The 15,482-nt window shown below is 40.4% G+C and overlaps 1 long non-coding RNA gene across 2 annotated transcripts in view; it reads left to right on the forward strand.

The window, feature by feature from the left end:
• Positions 1-884: 884 nt before the first annotated feature.
• LOC133050484 (uncharacterized) overlaps positions 885-15,482 on the forward strand; it is a 152,411-nt gene continuing 137,813 nt past the window's right edge. The window contains exons 1-2 of one of the 2 annotated variants that reach the window (XR_009691631.1): positions 885-2,589; positions 6,202-6,635. This is a non-coding gene — a long non-coding RNA (uncharacterized LOC133050484). Of the gene's footprint in view, positions 2,590-6,114; positions 6,636-15,482 lie in introns of those variants that run through there. The other variant, XR_009691630.1, reaches the window with a different exon arrangement.

Genomic DNA, 15,482 nt, shown 5'->3' on the forward strand with positions numbered 1-15,482 from the left:
CAAAATAAAAATCTCTCCTCAACAGCATGAAATTTCCAGGGAGCCATTTCTGTGAGTTTACACTGTCCCCAGAAGGTTGGCATTAAAATTCAAAGACCCCTGGAAAAGGGCTGGCGGCTGGGAACGGGTTCTGTTAATACCTTTGCAGCCATTGGTGTATATCTAGTGGTCAATTTAGCTTGTGTTATCTTTGAAAGGCAAAGAGCAACACCCCTAGGATACAGGAAGCAAGGCAAAGACTTAAACAGTTTAGAGGAAAGACGATTAAATGTTGGCGCGTTGGGTGAACTTAGCCCTAAGGAAGTCATATAACTTCTCTACATTTCAGTTCCCTCGTCTTGATAAGGGCATGATACCTGTTTCACATTGTAAAACTGCATTCTTGTGTTTTTCCATTTAAAAATGTTTATTGAATGTCATTTATTTGCCAGGGAAGCAGCATTCAAGCAGGAAACCCTTTTCCCCAACACCATATAAAGTGTCTAGTAAGCACATAGTAGGGGTTTCCCTGGTAGCTCAACTGGTAAAGAATCCGCTTGAAATGCAGGAGACCTGGGTTCCATCCCTGGGCTGGGAAGATCCCCAAGAGGAGGGCATGGCAACCCACTCCAGTATTCTTGCCTGGAGAATGCCTTGTCCATGGAATCATGGACAGAGGAGCCTGAAGGGCTACAGTTTGTGGGGTCGCAAATACTCGGACTTAACTGAGCGACTAAGCACAAGCACTTAGGAGTTCATCAATAGTCATTTTCTTTCCCTCCGTGGTTCTTTGCAATGACTCGGGTTTCTCCTCTATACAATTAGGATGAGTTAAAAGGAGGTTTTAAATGATTTTAAATGATTTCGATGTGGGAGGGAGGGAAGGGCACCATGAGTCTGCAGACCCAGGGGCACCCAGAAGGTGCCAGATTTCCGAGGAGGGAGGAGGAAATCAAAGGACAATTGACTTGAAAGGCCAGCCCATCAGTGCAGAGGACAGGCCTCTCCTGCTTCACTGTTTCATCTATACAGGCTCGCTCCCTTTATGTCAATAATTGGCATTAGAAATTGACCGCACATTACAAGTATTTTATGAGTGATACACAAGTATTTTATGAGTGATACACATATAAAGTTGCCCCAGATGCTGCTGTGCAAGGCAATTTGGTTTGCTCTGCTCACCTTGGAGTTATCATAGGTAAAGAAACGTTTTCCAACGGGAAAAAAAAATACAAATGGAATTTATATATAATAATTGATGGCATTAATCGAAATAGGCCCTTTTGAAAACAAACAAACAAAGTGAGGAGAGCAGAAAACTTTTAACAAAACTACACTGGGCTTCCCTACTGGTCCAGTGGTTAAGACTCTGTGCTTCCACTGCAGTGGGCATGGGTTCCATTCCTGGGCAGGGAACTAAGATCCCATAGGCAGGGCAGTGCAACCAAAAAATAAATAAATAAAAATAAAGACCACCTCTGGACTTACACAGTCCAATACCACTAGCCACAAGTGGCTGAGTAAATTAAAGTCCAATTCCTTGGTGTCACTAGCCACACTTCAAGTACTCAATATCCACTTGTGGCTAATGGCAGCTGTGTTCTTTAGGGCCAATGAAAGAACATTTTTTATCAGGACAGGGTTTTGTCGGACAATGTTGTTACAGACTTTGCTATTGTTTTTGGAAGGCTACATCAAGCATTACAGTTTTGATACATTCAACACTGAGTCACTTCCAAATCCTTAAAAAAAAAAAACAGCTATCACAGAAAGATTCACTCATGTCCCAGATTTTATCATGTTACTAACAGTATGCTAAGTGAAATCATAAAGGATTCAAACTTTAATGACTTAGGTGTGTTTGGTATTAAGAAATATTAACATGGCTTAAATGGCCTTTTCATTGTCTCCAACTATTGCTGAGTAGGAAAACCAGGGGGAGTCACTCAATTTAAAGTAGGAAAGGATTCTAAGACGTTTTAAAAATAGTCCTAGGGTGGCATAATTGTAGGTAGGCTGACTGATTTCTGTCCTCCCACCCTCTCTGCTCCTTTTTACTGCTTTCTCATCTACACCCTCTTCCCCCCTACACTTCCTGAAGGTGAGGCATATTTTATCCTTTGCATTCAAATACAGCTCTCCCTCAGGAGAGAGACAGAACCACTGCACTTTCCAGGGGAGCCATTGGAACTGACAACTAGTCCAACCAATAAGGATTAGTAGTGGTTAACTAGAGTATGTCTATGTTCATTTTCCTGGTCCCTTCCAAGTCCCGTTATGACAAGGACTTTCTTAAAGCTAAATCTTAGTCATAAAATTGTATTCTAATGGTGAAATTCCAGATGCCAACGCCAATATTCAGGTGCCGGGAGACATTTGGGAGTGTTACACTGGATGGCTAACTACTAAAAACAAACAAAAACGTTTACCTTCATGTCAGGCATAAATAGTATAGTAGAAAAGGCTTGTTTGGACCTTCTGTCCCTCCAGATATGAGATCAACCTCCCCATGCAGTTTGGGAACAGATTCTGCTGGATATGTATCATCCAAAGCTTGTGACGCTTTCCCAGCTCAGTGACTGAAAGATTCCAAGTCTACCTTTTTGAACAGTAAGCAATGAATCACGCAGAAACTGTTGAAATACTTTCTCAATAGAGGCAGTAAAAAGAACATTAGATCCAAAGTCAATAAATCTGCTTTGAGTCTTGTCTTTGCCACATGAAATCTAATGTACTTTTCATTACTGAATTTTGGGAGTCTTGCTTTCCTTCATAAACATGCATTTCTAAAGTGATCTTAAAAAAAAAAACAAAAAACCAAAAACCAAAAGCCTGCCTCACCTGATGTGAGAGACACAGTAAAGAATGACGATAACAACTACAATCACATTATTCTCAAATTTACCCACTCTTTCTCCCCCTACCACTCCCTCTCTGCTTCAAGGCTTTATAGAACCAATAGTAATAAGTAACATCGACTTAATGCCAGTTATAGCCTGAACTCTGTTCCAGCTTGTATATATGTATCATTTCACGTAGTTCTTACAAAATTCTGTAGGGTATTAGCAATTAATAACCTATCTCCTCGTTCCAGATGAAATAGTGAGGTTGAGGTAGATTGGATAATTCATGCTGGGTCATGTTTTGGACTGAAACTCAAGGCTGACTATCTTCATAGCTAACACACTTGTCAACATAACATCCCCAGCTCCTTACACCCTACACCGCATTTGTACTCTTTATGAACCAAGGACTTTGTCAGCAATATTGTTGTTTAAGAAGCAACCTAAGAGGAGAACAAAAAACTCACATGATGATTGAAGAGAGATGTTCCTTTGTACCAGCTGTACCAAATATGGACCAAAAAATTGTTTAAAAGAGCGTCCTTTAATCACTGAGGGAGTGTACCACTGATTTGGTCTCACAATAGATATGTAATACATCCATTATTTGTTTGGCTTACCTATTTTCCTAGGTAGATATGCCAATTCTGGATCACATTTCTTTGCGATTTGAAATCATTGTCAGACTTTAACTTGTTTGGTCTGAGCAGCAAAAAAATATGTACTAATGATTCTCACTAAATTCTGACAAGGATTATCTCATAGGATTTTCATGATCAGCATTTCAATTTATATTCTGCCTTTCGTTTTCCTGGTCTGGAACCACTAGGGTTTCTTTCTCCAATTCTCCTTTCCATCTTTAATTTATGCTTTTCCATATCTATACTTTTTTTTTTTTACTACCAAAATCCTTTTTCTGGTAGTATATTTTGGTGATAAAAACTAACCCGATATAGAGTCTAAGAGGTTCCCATTTGGGAAACAAGAATTGTGATGGTTCACCAACATCCTTTCTCTAACAGATGATCTATTTAAGCCCGTTTTAGTGGTTCTATACTCTTTGTCATGAGTAATAGACCAATTGTAGCCAATGAGATATCTGGAAGCATCCAGGATGTTTACTGGAGGCCACTGGGGGAAAAAAATTCCTCCCTCCTAAGAGAGAGCCACAAGACACATCATGCATCCTATGGATGTTGTCAGATCAGGATGTCATCCTGGGACCACTACTGTCATGTTACTTGCTGAGGATGAAGCCTGAACTATCTCCAAAAACCATCCGGACTCAACACTTCTTTGTGTGAGAGAGCATACATTTTCATCTTACTTAAGCTGGATTGTGTCAGGATTTGGCTTACTTTTACCTGACATCATCTCCTGCAGCTAGCCTTTAAAAGCACTAGGCCTTATTTTGAAAGAAAAGATAAATGGATGGACCTCCTTAACTCATTGGTCAGTAGGAATTGAGACTGACTCTAATGACAAGTGGAGGACCCTTGGAGTCCTTAATGATGAAAAAAGTTTTTAGAAGCAGCATGATTCAGTCTTGCAAACTGCCCATGTTTCTACCAAAATAAAGACAAAAATTTGAAAATTTATTTGTTTGACCAGAAGATTTTTCTTTATTCCTACTGTTCTTTCCTCTCAAGTATCCAAAAATATTTCTAGCATATTTTCCAGTGTCTAGTTTAAGGAACTCCAGAAATAATTTCTTAGAATTGACAGTGAATGTTAACCAAACTTTGATTTCAAATAATTATCAAAGGATAAAGCAGTTAGCTGGAATACCCCCAGCCAGTAAATCCATGGCATTGGAATTTGAATCCACTTGTAGCCCTGACTGCCAATATTGAATGCCAAGCCAAAAAGTGAAATCAGTTTAGATTCACCATAGCCCGCTTTTTCTTCACTTTGCCCTTGATTTGAAGTAGAATTATTAAAAAATTTTTAAATTAAGATGTGCTATGGTTGGAGGTAAGGTGCTGTGTAAACTAAGTCAGTTTTGTTTGTTTTGTATATTTAGGAAGGGAGGCAGTTTGCCTCTGACCCTTTCCTGAGCAATAATCTGTAGAAAGTCTCTTCTGTTTGGTTAGGTGTGGGAGAGACAGAGAACAAAGGAATCTTCCTCTTACTTCCTCCTCTCCACTTGCTGTCTGCAGAGGCACTGAAAAAAAAGTTTTCATGACGCTTGTTAGACACTAAGATGGACTTTAATCAGGACCATTATGATGGGTGTGGGGTCACCAGATGGCATTTTTGCAACAGGAAAGAGAAACAACTTCAAATGCAGCAAGGAAAAGTGGGAATTTTTATACAAGGAGCAAGGTGGGGGTCAGTGGATGGAAAATTACTAACAGAAGACTATCAGGGGCAAAGGGGAATTCTGGATAAACCGACCTGACAGGCTTCTTGCTGAAGGCAGGCCAGGGTGATCAGATATTACACGGGGAGTGGGGAGTGCTGAAAGAAAGGGCTTCCCAAGTGGTGCTAGTGGTAAAGAAACCCCCGGCCAATGCAGAAGACATAAGAGACACTGGTTCAATCCCTGGGTCGGGAAGATCCCCTGGAGGAGGGCATGGCAACCCACTCCAGTACTCTTGCCTGGAGAATCCCCATGGACAGAGGAGCCTGGTAGGCTACAGTCCATGGGGTTGCAAAGAGTAGAACATGACTGAAGTGACTCAGCACGGAGCTTGGTGAGAGAAAAGGAAATTTGTCAGATATCGAGGGTGGGGCATTCTGGCTAAACCAACTTCACAGGCTTGTTGCTACAATTGGGCCATGCAGGACTGACAAAGATGGATGTCAAGGTCAAGGTCAAGGGGCTAAGCGGAGCCAATCTAGAGTTTGGTCAGGACAGAGTGCTTGTCAGGAACAGGCTCCTTCTGTTCCTTCTACTCTCCTGTTATTGTTTTCTTTTTTTCTCCCTGAGAAAGCAAAGGAGAGGAGCAATTGTTACTACGACCCCCTGAATCTCAGCTGTAGTATTTGCAGGTTGACGATATTCGTCTGTGTCATTGGTTTATTAAAATAAAAAAAGTCAAATTGTTTAAGGAAGTTGAAGTAACACCTAGATGGATAAAGCCAGAGTACTGTGGAAGAAAGGAGTAAAAAAGTCAGAGGGTGTGTGTGTGTGTGTGTGTGCGCGCGCGTGTTCAGTCATGTCCAACTCTGCCACGCCATGGACTGCAGTCTGCCAGGCTCCTCTGTCCATGGGATTCTTCAGGCAAGAATACCTGAGTGGGATGCCATCTCCTACTCCAAGGGAGTTTCCTAACCCAGGAAACTCATGTATCTCCTGCATTGGCAGGCGGGTTCTTTATCACTGCACCACCTGGGAATTATTTTAGATGCATGTTCTCCTCTAATGGTCTCTTAGGTTTATCAGCCGTGTGAGTTTGACACGTTCCCGAGCGTCTTAAAGAGCAACATGATTGGCTGAATTCTAAGATGGACCAGATGATCGCCAGCTTCTGACATTCACTCCTCTGTGTGATCTCCTCCCGAATCTTGCCAACCGGGGTCTGTGTAACAGTAGGACAAGCCAGAAGTGATAGTGTGTCAACTTGGAGATCAGGTTATAAAAGACAGTGCTCTCCCTTCCTTCCCTTCCCTGCCCCCTCCGTCTCTCTCTTCCTAATTATTTACTCTGGAACAAGTCAAAAGGCCACAGGAAAAAGAAACTGAAGGCTTCTTCCAACAGCCACCTGGCCCCAGCTCCAGTGCATATCTGATTGCAGCCTCATGAGGGACCCTGAGCCAGATTACCCAACCAAGCTGCTCCCAGATTACTGACCCCAGAAACTCCACAAGGTAATAAATGTTTGTTATTTTCAGTTGCTAAGTTTTGGGGGAATGTGTTACTCAACAGTAGATAAAGACACTTTGAATGATGCCCTTCTACCAATCAGAGAGTGAGCACTCAGTCAAAGCGTGAACCGGAAAGCACTTAGTAAGCTTTAAATTACGACATGAATTTAGATGTGAATGTGAATAGGGTGGAAGAAAGCGCCTAGAAAAGCACTCTCCAGAGGAACTTTATGTGAAGATGGAAATGTTCTGTCTTTGTTGTCTTGAAGGGGGCTATGGAGTGCTGAACAAGTGGCTAGTGCAAAATGCGGAGCTGAACGTTTTATTTTAATTCATGTAAATGGAAATAGTCATAGGCGGCTAATGGTACTGTTTTGGCCAGAACAAGTGTGGACGGGTTTCTAAACCCACAAATGACTATTCCAAAACAGTCAGAACACAGTACAGAAAAATCAGGGCTGTGTTTTCTTCTCCAACGATGACTTTTCTAAAGGAGGACTTGTATCGTTTGTGAGGTCTGGAGATGATGAATTGACTTCAGTTAAGCAATTGTTTCCTTCCTTGTGTAGAAAAAGGGCAATGGTGAAATGAATGCATTTAGTGAAACTGGGTTTTCTGAGATCTCAGGTAGCTGTACTTTTGTGTGTACATGTGAAATTTATTAGACTTGAAATTATGGATTCAATTGACTGTCCCACACAGTTGACTAATTTTCATGATTGATGGAAGAGGCATGCAGTGAACCACCTGTGCCCACAGTTACCCAGAATATACAGGGCACTGCTGATTCATGCACCTGGCGGGTGAGTGAGAGTTAATAACCTGGGTGTTTCTTGGCATCACTTTATTCAGTGATGTCATTTGGTAAATATGTAACCCCAAGTGCAAAGCAGCTACTCTAAGCTACTTGCAATGATAGTTAAACCTGGCTAAAGATAGACTTCAGTGTGTATAAAATTGTATCAGTTAAGGTTTGTAGGATGTCATGTAGATTATGCTGTTAGTTGAGTAGGAATGTTGAACTGGATTTTCTTATTCTTTCTAAATGATATATGACTGTCACTTAAATATTGGTGCTATCCTAAGTGCCTGTATCATGTCAGATTATGTCTTTCATCCTCAAGCTTGTAGTTACTTTATCCTAAGATAACTATTGTGGCTCCAGACATGGATCAAGACAGGATGAGGGGGAATTGGTTATCCATTATTCATGAAAAAAAGTAAAACTGGATCCTCATCTCATATAGTGTGCACAAAATTTTTCTGTTGGTGAATGAAAGATGTAAATGTATAAGAACAATGGTCAAGATATTTAGGAGAAGATATAAGAAAATTTATTTGTGGCTATGGAATAGTTTACTCCGTAAGACATAAAATGTTCCAACCATAAAAGATTGGCAAATTCAGTTACATAAAAACTAAGAACCTCTGTTTATCAAGACACCATATTAAAAAGTGAAAATATAAGTCCCAGATTGAGAGAATACTTGTTTGCCAAATAGACAAAAAATTAATATCTTTAATGTAAAGAAGTTTTACAAATCAATAAGAAAAATGCTCAATAGGAAAATAAGAAAGATTCAATAGATAATTGGGAGAAAAAAACATGAACCTGTGTTTTACAAAGTATGAATGGTAATTATTTTTGTCGTGAGTTAAATTGTGCCTCAACTACATGTCCTGATCCTTAAATGTCCATGTCCTAATTCTTAAAACCTGTGAATTTGACGTTTTTGGAAAAAAAAGGTTTTTGCAGAAATAATTAAGAATCTCAAGATAAGATCATCCTAAATTATTCAGGTGGCTCAGTGGTAAACAATCCGCCTGATGACACAGGAGACACAGGCTCGATCCCTAAGTCAGGAAGATCTTCTGAAGAAGGAAATGGCAACCCACTCCAGTATTCTTGCCTGGAAAATCCCACGAACAGAGGAGCCTGGCAGGCTATAGTCCATGGGGTCACAAAGAGTCAGACACGACTTAGCGACTAAACATCAAATTATCCAGGTAGGTCCTAAATCCAATGACAAGCATCTTTATGAGAGTCATTCAGGTGAGAGACACGCAGAGCTAAAAGGCCATATGACGGCAAAGAAAGAGATTTGATTGGAGTTATTCAGCCACAAGCCAAGGAAGGCCTGACACTACCAGAAACAGGAAGATGCAAGGATTCTTCCGGAGAGCTTTCAGAAGGAGCACAGCTCCACCGGTGCTTTGATGTTGGTCTTCTGGCTTCCAGAACTGGGAGGGAAAACATTTCTGTTGTTTCAAGTCACCCAGTGTATGGAAATTTGTTACAGCAGCCCTAAGAAGCTGCTATGATACATAAGAAGAGATACTTTCACTAGTGATTAAACAAACAGAAGTTAAAACCTCAGGTAATACCCTATACACAAACTGTACTGGCAAAAATTAAGGTGATTGATCATATCAGAGGTGGTAAAGATATGACTCAATGAGAACTCTTATGCCATACCAGTAGGGTTGTAAATTGGTGCAGTTACTTTGGAAAACAAATGCATAATGCCCTGTGAAAATGAATCTGTATGTATCCTATAATCCAGCAATTCTATGACTAGGTTCAGTACACTCAAGAGGGACCCCGAAACATGTAGGAGACATCCACAAGAAAACTCACTGCCACTTTGTTCTTAAAAGCAAAAACTAGAAAAGACACAAATGTCTAGCAACAGGGAAATGAATAATTTGAAGCATCTTCACATTATAAATTTACACAGGGAAAATGAATATACAATTGTTACATGTAACGGTATAAACAATTTTTAGAAATATAATATGGAGTAAGGAATAGAAGCTGCAAAAGTTTGCTCAGAGTCCAGCAAAACTAAACAGTATGCTGCTTATGGAAGTCTAGATAAGATGTAGCATATGCTTTTTTTAAAAAAAACAATGGTGTTTACTTGGGGGGAGAGGAGACTGGTGATGAGAAAGGAGGTATATGCTGGTCCAGGAATACTCTGGTCCTGAGAAGTATCCCTAATTGTATCCATTTTGTGCGTATTAACTAAAAATATGTTACACAAGTTTTTTTTTCAGAGATTATTATTAAAAGTATTTAGTATCAAAACAAAAAGTAAAGAAGAATGCTATAATAACAAGGGCTACACAGAGATCATCTATAATCTAAAGCTGCCAGTGTGTCTGCTGAGTATCCTTTTGACAGATACCTGGAGAGACGGAAGAATGGATGTAACCTCCCATGTTAGTCACTCAGTCGTGTCTGACTCTTTGCGACCCCATGGCCTGTAGCCCTGTATCCATGGGATTCTCCAGGCGAGAATACTGGAGTGGGTTGCCATTCCCTTCTCCAGCGGATCTTCCTGACCCAGGGAGCAAACCCATGTCTCCTGCATTGCAGGCAGATTCTTTACCATCTGAGCCACCAGGGAAGCCCATAACTTCACATATAGAAATGGAAAGAGATAAAAATAACCCCCTGCATATATGTTGAAGTGATAATAGTTGTTACAGCAGGAAGAAGAAAAATGGGCCATTGATCAGAGGAAAGGAGATAAGACTAAGATGAAATTCGTATACATCAGTAAAGCTTTCCCAGATACTTGACTTTCTCAGGTGAAGTCCTGAGTCATGCTTTGGGGAAGGACGACAGTGGGCTGAAGAGGGCAATGCCGCCAGGCGCTCTGAGAGAAAAGAAATAAAAGTGTCGGAGCATACAGCTAGGATACCTCCTTGGGCCTTGTGGCTAGCGGGCATATGGAGGTAACGTCGCAACCTGCGTTGTGTCAGCTGTTCTAAATGACTGTGTGTGAAGGTGGGCCGAGTTCAATCTTGTACCTGGATGCTTAGGTCTTCATTGCAAAACCCCAGGGCCTAACAAGGTTTTCACTTCTTGGCTGTCGGGAATTATCCTATTTGAAGCATGCCATCTGTTTCCAGTTGAGACCCTAACTGATACAAGCAGGCCTATTAATTATCTCTCTCAAACCAGCTGTTGGCAATCCTAGGAGTGGTTTCCTGGCAGCTATTACCCTTCACTATTTGCCTGTATTCCATGTAAACAAAGGTGTCAGTATAGAGCTGTGATTCTCAAAGTGCTGTCTCAGAGCAGCCTCACCAGCATTACCTGGGAACTTGCTAGAAATGCAAAGATTGCTCTGCCTAAGGCCTACTGAGTCTGAAACCCTGGAGGTGGGCACAATAACCTGTTTCAGGCAGCCCTGCAGGGACTGCCCTTTGGGCCCAGCGGATAAGAATCTGCCTCTTAATGCAAGAGACGTAGGTTTGATCCCTGGTCTGGGGAGATTCCACGTACCAGGAGCAAGTAAGCCTGTGTGCCCCAGCTACTGAAGCCTGCATGCTCTGGGGTTCACAGGCTACAACTAATGAGCCCCTGAAGCCTGTGTACCCTGAGGCTGCTGAAACCTGTGCACCCTAGATCCTGTGCTCCCCAACAAGAGAAGCCACCACAATGAAGAGCCCGTGAACCACAACTAGAGAGTAGCCCCAGCTCTCTGCAACTAGAGAAAGTCCGCCTTCAGCAATGAAGATCCAGAGCAGCCAAAAATAAATAAATAAAGCAGTGTATACATGTAAAAAGGAAAAAGCAAAAATTAAAAAAAAAAAGAACCCTTGTAGGTGATTCTATATGTGTTAAACCATGAGACCCATTAGCATGAGGAATTCACAATGGACACTGAAGCATCTCGAAGACAATATTTTATGTTCAAAAGAAAAATCGTAGCTCCTTACCATGTATAGCATGATGCTTTGGTATGCCTATACATAGTAAAATGATTACTACAGTCAAGCTAATTAACATCTCCATGTCCTCACAGAATAATTATCTTTTGCATGTGTCTGGTAAGAACCCATCTGAGGATCTAAGTGAAGTCGCTCAGTCATGTCCAACTCTTTGCAACCCCATGGACTGTAACTTACCAGGCTCCTCTGTCCATGGAATTTTCCAGGCAAGAGTACTGGAGTGGGTTGCCATTTCCTTCTCCAGATCCTAGGATCTAGGCTCTTAGCAAATTTCTAGTCTACAGTACAGAACTATTCACGGTAGACACCACGCTGTATATAAGTTCTTGAGAACTTCTTCATCCTATGTAACTGAAACTTGGACCCTTCTCTCATTTGATGAATAGCTCCCCATTCCTCCCACCTCCCCACTCCTGAAAGCCATCATTCTATCAATACTCTCTGGTTCCGTAATTTTGACTTGTCTAGCTTCCATGTATAAGTGAGATCATCTAGTATTTTTCTTTCTGTGTCAGACTTACTTTGCTTAGCATAATGTCCTCTGGGTCCATCCATTTGTTACAAATGACAGGATCTCCTTTTAAAGGCTGAGTTCAGTTCAGTCGCTCAGTCGTGTCCAGCTGTTTGTGACCCCATGGACCCCAAGATGCCAGGCCTCCCTATCCATTGCCAACTCCCAGAGGTTACTCAAATTCATGTCCATTGAGTTGGTGATGCCATCCAACCATCTCATCCTCTGTCGTCCCCTTCTCCTCCTGCCATCAATCTTTCCCAGCATCAGGGTCTTTTCAAATGAATCAATTCTTTGCATCAGGTGGCCAAAGTATTGGAGTTTCAGCTTCAGCATCAGTCCTTCCAATGAATATTCACGACTGATTTCCTTGAGGCTGAGTAGTATTCCATTAAATGTACCACAATTTCTTTATCCATTGAGGTTGTTTTAGATCTTGATTATGGTGAATAATGCTGCAGTGAACATGGGTAAGATACTGATTTCATTTCCTTTGAATGTATACACAGAAGAAGGATAACTGGATCTATTTTCAAGTTTTTGATGAACCTCCATGCTGTTTTTACAATGGTTGTATATTGCCACCAACAACGTACAAAGATTCCCTTTTCTCCACATCCTCACCAACATTTGTTATCTTTTGTCTTTTTTGACAGTAGCCCTCCTAACAAGTGTGAGGTTATATCTCATTGTAGTTTTGATTTGCATTTCCCTGATAATTAGTGGTGCCAAGCATATTTTCATGTATCTGTTGGCCATCTGTATGCCTTCTTTGGGAAAAATGTCAAGTCCATTTTTTCCATTGGATTGTTATCTTGCTCTTGAGTTGTATGAGTTCCTTATGTATTTTGGATATTAACCCCTTATCAGGTTAATATTCTGATATTAACCTGATAACTTGCAAATATTTTTTCCCATTCTGTAGGTTGTCTTTTCATTTTGTTGATTATTGCCTTTGATGAGCAGAAACTTTCTACTTTGATACAGTCCTTGTTTATTTTCACTTTCATTGCCTGTGCTTTCAGTGTCATAGCCAAGAAAATCATTGCCAAGATCGATATCAAGGAGCTTTTCCCTATGTTCTCTTCTAGGAGTTTTACCAAGACTTTGAGTTTAAGACTCACTCCACGTTGAGTTGATTTTTGTGTGTAGGACAATGTAAGGGTTCAATTTAATTCTTTTGTATGTGGTTATTCAGTTTTCACAGCACCATTTTGACTCACTGTGTCTCTCAAAAGAGAAATTCTCTTTTGTCTGTTGTGTATTCCTGGTGCTCTTGTCGAAAATTAGTTGACCCTATATGCTTAGGTTTATTTCTGGACTTTCTATTCTGTTCTGTTGGCCTATGTGTCTATTTTTATGGAATTCTCCCACACTGTAGAAGTGAAAGAACTTAGGAGGGAAGCTTTAAAAGTAGGGGAAAATTTTTCCTCTTGATGAATTTAATGTGGGGCAAGTCTCAGGGGATCATTATATCATGATGTTAAGTGACTCAAGGCTATTTTAATGCCCTAAATAGGTGACTTTATTGGAGATTAATGAACTGAGTGATCCTATTGAAGAGATTTGTGCTGATTGGATAATCATCTAATTCTACAGCCCATACTCTTTCTAAATTTGGTAGTGAGAGAAGCATATAAACAAAACAATTTCAGCATGTGCTAATTACTTGAGTCAGGGCAAAAGTAGACCAGGGTCTTGTAGCTGGAGTTTAGAAAAGAACTTGGTAGCTTACTAGGGATCTAGGGTTTACAATGTTAATTTTGTGGATTGTTGTTTTTCAGTTGATGAGTTGTGTCTGATTCTTTGTGACCCCATGGACTGCAGCACCCAGGCTTCCCTGTCCTTCATTTTGTCCTGGAGTTTGCTCAGATTCATGTCCATCGAGTCAGTGAGGCCATCCAACCATCTCATCCTCTGTCGTCCCCTTCTTCTCCCTCCCTCAATCTTTCCCAGCATCAGGGTCTTTTCCCATGACTCAGCTCTTCACATCAGGTGGAACAGTTCTCTAAAGTTTTCTACATCTCAGATAAGGACTGAAAATGATTCTGTGAAAAACTACAGTTTTGTCATGACCTCATAAATTATTTATAGTATTATATTCAATATTGTTACCACCACCACCTACCTGGTCAGCTCCCAGGACTTAAGGTCTTTTTAGGCTTCAATATTTAATGTTTACTACACAGACCATAGTACCTAGCAGAAACTCATTGCTTAATCTTCAGTTTGACAAAAAATTGCTATTTGTTTGAATTTTTTTTGGGGGGACACCCTCCTTTATTAAGTCTCTTAATGACTCTGACGTAAACTGCGTTTTGATTAAATAGTCAGCCATTGAATGTGTTTACGTGTATTTCATTTGCTGCTGACTCTCTACTATCAGATTTGCCTGGATGTGAAATGAAAGGTTATAGAAATAAATTGAATACTTTGACTACATAAGCCTAAATAACTGGTTTACCTCTCTTTATTGTTTTAGTTTTTCTCTTTTGAACTTGTACATTGGTTGTCCCTTGTTGTCTCATGGAGGCAACAGGGAGATAGGTCTCTAAATTTTGTCTGATAAATAGAATAGATAGTTACAGACCCATTTCCCTAGAAATGTTCTAGTTCTGAGATGTCCTGCTGAAGTATGTGCATGCTTACTTTCTCAGTCGTGTCCAACTCTGCGAACCCATGGACTATAGCCCTGCAAGCTCCTCTGTCCATGGGATTCTCCAGACAAGAATACTGCAATGGGTTGCCATTCCCTTCTCCAGGGGATCTTCCTGACCCAGGGACTGTGCCCGGGTCTCCTGCATTGCACGAGGATTCTTTTATCATCTGAGCCACCAGGGAAGCCCATATTATCTTGGCATGCAGTGCTAATTCGTTTATGGATGAGATTACATAGTCAAATGTGGAAAGCTGATTTGAAATACCCACTTTAAAACATGGCGAATGTTTTTTTGCATTCTATGAAATTACCTGTCAATTGACTTTATTTTAGGCTCAGATCTGCCTCTTGCTTGACTAGTTTATATTGCACATTGCATGTGGAAAGACTTCTTTTTCAATGCATCTACCCAGTATTCATGTGTTGAAAGTTTATGGAAAGATGGTTTTGCTGACGTATACAAGTGATACAATGAAAAGCTCATAGCATTTGCAGCCAGACAGACCTAGATTAGGCTGCTATTTGTGATGAGGGACAAATTACTTAAGAGCTCAGAGCCTTAGTTTTCTTATCTAAAAATGTGTGTAATAATATTTCCCCAATAGGTTGTTGAAATAGCACGTATTAGTACCTAACAAAGTCTGATACATAGCATAGGTTTCAGCTTTCTCCCTTAAAAAAAAAAAATTATCTATTAACTGATATAAAGCATATTCAAATTCTATTTATTTGAGCAATAATCTTAAAGTCTACTTTATATCTTTAAAAGGCATAGATTAGAAAATTTTTATATAGGAAATTTGATCTCCTAGAACAATATAACTCTTTAAATCAAACTCTATTAATAATAAGCTTTCTTCCAAAGATTTGGATCTTTAAACTATCTTCAGCCCTATTATCGGTATTTCAGATAGGGCCATTTGGATGCAAATTAGCC

Source organism: Dama dama, chromosome 32, assembly GCF_033118175.1.
Source record: "Dama dama isolate Ldn47 chromosome 32, ASM3311817v1, whole genome shotgun sequence".
In the NCBI taxonomy this organism is placed as follows: domain Eukaryota; kingdom Metazoa; phylum Chordata; class Mammalia; order Artiodactyla; family Cervidae; genus Dama; species Dama dama.